Genomic DNA, 3,840 nt, shown 5'->3' with positions numbered 1-3,840 from the left:
GCTGGGGGATTGAACCGCGATCCCTGTGCTTTGCTAAGCTTGTTCTAAGTAGGTGCTTTAGACCACTGAGCCATCTCCCCAGCCCACAAAATATTTATATAATATAAATAATATGTGATCTATAGGATACATATCAGATCTAGTATCTATATGAATATAGAACTCTATATTTCATTGCTTTAAAAGAATGAGATTATATTATATACTTTATTATCTTTAACAATTTGTTGTGGGCATCTATACAAGTTAATAGCCAAATGTCTCCGGGACTTGTACACTAACTGGCCCTCAAACACTAATTTAATTGTTTGTTTTGGGGCCGAAGCATTGTATTTAGAAAGCTTCCTAGGTGAATCTATGCATATTTGGGGTCAAGAGCTACTACATGATATGGATGGGCACATTTTTGTAAGTTATTCCACCAGTGATAGGCAACTCCTTTGTCTTTATGGTGGATAATGCTATAATAAATTACATGCATGTATATATGCAATTGTCTGTATTATAGCATTATATAATTATATGTATGTATATAATTACATATATAAATAATGCTATAATTCTATAATAAATTATGTTAATGCTAAATAAATTCTAATATAATAAATAATGCTCTAATAATGCTATAGTAAATAATGCTATAATGAACAATGCTATGTAATAACTATGTGTAAATATACATATATATGTATAAATATATATGTATCATTTATAGCTTGTATGAAAATAATACTAGTGTTGTCTCACTGTATTGACATAGATAAAGTGGGTTAGGACTGTAAAATGTTTAAAGATAATATCTGGCATAGTAAATGTCTTTAACATATATTAACTATTATAAACAGTAGATATTTCTAACTAATAAGTTATTTGAGTTAGATTCACAAGGGTGATGTTAATGAAATATTATATACTATTGGAATATATATATATGTGAAATTTTCTTTCTTTTTTTTTCCTGAAACCAGGGATTGAACTCAGGCCCTTGTGCTTGCCAGGGAAGCGCTTATTCCACTGAGCCATCTCCCCAGCCCTATATGAAATTTTCTACTATGAGAATAGCATATATAATCTTGGATAAATATTACCAGATTATTCCAGAAGGGTAAGAATGATACATACTTACGCCAGCAATCTGTCAGAAGCACAATTTTCCTACATTCTTGCCAGCAACCAGGTTTTCTACTGGTTACTATTTATAGTTGAGAAACAGTATTATTTGTTTAATCTGATTTCTTAAACTTGGGTTTGCTACACTCTGGCTGAGGGTAAGCCGAACTTTTTCCTACTTCATTGGCTATTTTGAGTCGTATGCTTATGACAGTGAGCCAGAGCCAGGGCAGAAAGACTCTGTATTATTTTTTGTCTATGTATTCCGTTGGATATTCCTCTTCTTGTTTGCAAGAGCTCTTTGTTTATATACGTAGTGACCTTTTAATCTGATTTGGAGTATTTTACCCCAATCTTTTTTTTTTTTTTTTTTTTTTTTTTTTTTTTTGTGAAGGGGCTACAGGGTGTTGAGGGTCTCACTGTAGATAGGACTCAGAGTGATCCGCCTCCCAAGAGCTGGGGTTACAGGCACGAGTCACCATGCCCAGTCTCAATTGCCAGCTCAGCGCGCCTCGGGGGCAGGGCCAGCACAGCAGGCCCGGGAATCAAACTCCCAGCCCCTGTGCCTGCTTGCAAGTGCTTTAATCCACTGAGCTATTTGGCCGGCCCAACCCCAATCATTTATGTGCTTATCTGGCATCATTTGCTCATGTCTTATGCCATCAGTTCCAATATTTACATTATCAAATATTTCTGTCTTTTCTTGTCTAGCTTCTGGGTTTCTTGATTAAAACGTTCTCCCCAATCCCCACATCATACATATGTTGTTTCAAGATTAATACTTTTTAATGTGTTTTACATTCAAAATATGATGTGAAATAGGGATTTTAATTTCTTTAAGATGGAGAGACATCTTTTTATGCCATTTACGCCATTTACTAAAAACTCTTCTTTTTAGCTGGGTGCTTTCAGAGAGATAAAAAAGGAAAAAAGATCCTTGTGGCTGAAATTTTATGGCTGGGAGAACAAAAGTTGCAGCACAGGCGGGAACCAGATCCTTCAGGGTCACACAGGCCTAAAAGACTTGAGGATTCATTTTGGCACAGAAATTCTAAGAAATGTTCAGCAGGACAGCGACACATCCAACACGTGTGGCACAGGACAGGCACGAGAAGTGGAGGAACAAGTCAGAGAGAGCTGCAGCCATCCGCAACAGGCGCAGGGGGGGTGCGGAAGAGCAGAGCGTTGGGAGCGGGAGGTGGGTGAACCGCCCGCAGGGCTCAGATGCTGACGGCTCACCCGGAAGGCTGCAGAGGGGAGCGGTGGCAGCAAAGACGGCTCTGCTTCAGTGACAGCCGTGGGTCACGGTCGTCCTGATCTTCAGAACACTGGAGGAAAAGCGGATTTGAGGGCAAGATTGAGAGTTTAGTCTGAGAGAGATAGAAAGAATCGTAAAGGCACATTGCATGAAAATATGTGGCCATGAATTTGAAAATTTAGAGGAAATGATCATTTGTTGTTGTCGATGTCTTTTTGAGACAGAGTCTCGCTATGCAGTTCAGGCTGGCCTTGAGCTCACTTTGTAGCCCAGGCTGGTCTCGAACTCACACTGATCCTCCTGCTTCAGCCTCCTGAGTGCCAGGATTGCAGCCCTGTGCTACCATGCCTGGCTGGAGGAAATGATGACTTTTTGAGTCGAATGTAGACTTTCAACTTTAACCTAAAAAGGTAGAAAATTTAAGCATATCAATACCCTTGGAGATAGTAAAAAGTACTTGAGATTTTTTTAAAGTCCTTTTGCAACTTACTTGTATCAAATCTATAAGAAAAAGAAACCTATACATTATTCAAGGTACTTTTTACTTTTAAAACAATGACAGCATTGTTTCCAAGCAAAAACTTTGAACCAGAGGGAATGACTATCAAAGTAGAATAAATGAGGGACATTTATACAGTAGACTATTATATGGTTAAAGAATGAATCTTATCTACAGCAATAAACACAGTAGGTTAAAGGGATGGGAATTCCACATTCCCTTGCTATGCAGAGAAAGCATATTACTCTATTTTTCTAAAAAAAAAAAAATCAAATTTGTGCACAAACCCTAAACGCTAAGTGCTGATACAGTCTTTAACTTTTTATGTATGTATCTGAGTGGTTTCACTTTTTACTCTGAAAATATATTAACTTTTATGATTAAAAAAATGAAAATGAATCAGTGAGATTGTAGACCTGGTGATTTTGAGAGGTCTTCAAGATATCTAAATGGAGATGTCCTGGGATCCAGATGTCATGGGATCTGATGCTTAGGCAACAGTGTAGGCTCTGGGTCATTTAAAGTCGTGTGAGTGGATGGACCTGTCGGCCGTGGTATGGACGGTGTAGCTCCAAGTCAGGAGCGACAGCACAGAGATGTTTAGTGAAAGAGAAAGAGCTGCGGAAGTGAAAGAGATGCGGGGACCAGCAATGCCGCAGAGAAACCAGCGTTTCTGAGAAAGAAGACATAGGGTGTTCTAGGGTGAAGATGAACTTCAGTTGGGACAGGTGGCTTTCAGGGCTATCCTGGAGATCTTTAAGAGAAATAAATGCCTTCCCTCTACCACCACCATTTTCTTTCCACCACAAACGAAAATCACTGCTCCCAGCACGTTCCAGGTTCTTTCTGAGACGAAAGAGAATGGGCACTTATTTCAACCTTCAGCACTACCAAGTGGCAATGGGGGAAACTTAGGTCAGGCTGTAGAGACGCAGTGCTTTGCAACGAGATGTTGACAGTAGGATTTGCTAGC

Source organism: Octodon degus, unplaced genomic scaffold (assembly GCF_000260255.1).
Source record: "Octodon degus isolate 3935 unplaced genomic scaffold, OctDeg1.0 scaffold00140, whole genome shotgun sequence".
NCBI classification, from domain to species: Eukaryota; Metazoa; Chordata; class Mammalia; order Rodentia; family Octodontidae; genus Octodon; species Octodon degus.
Note: the sequence above shows the minus strand (reverse complement) of the source record.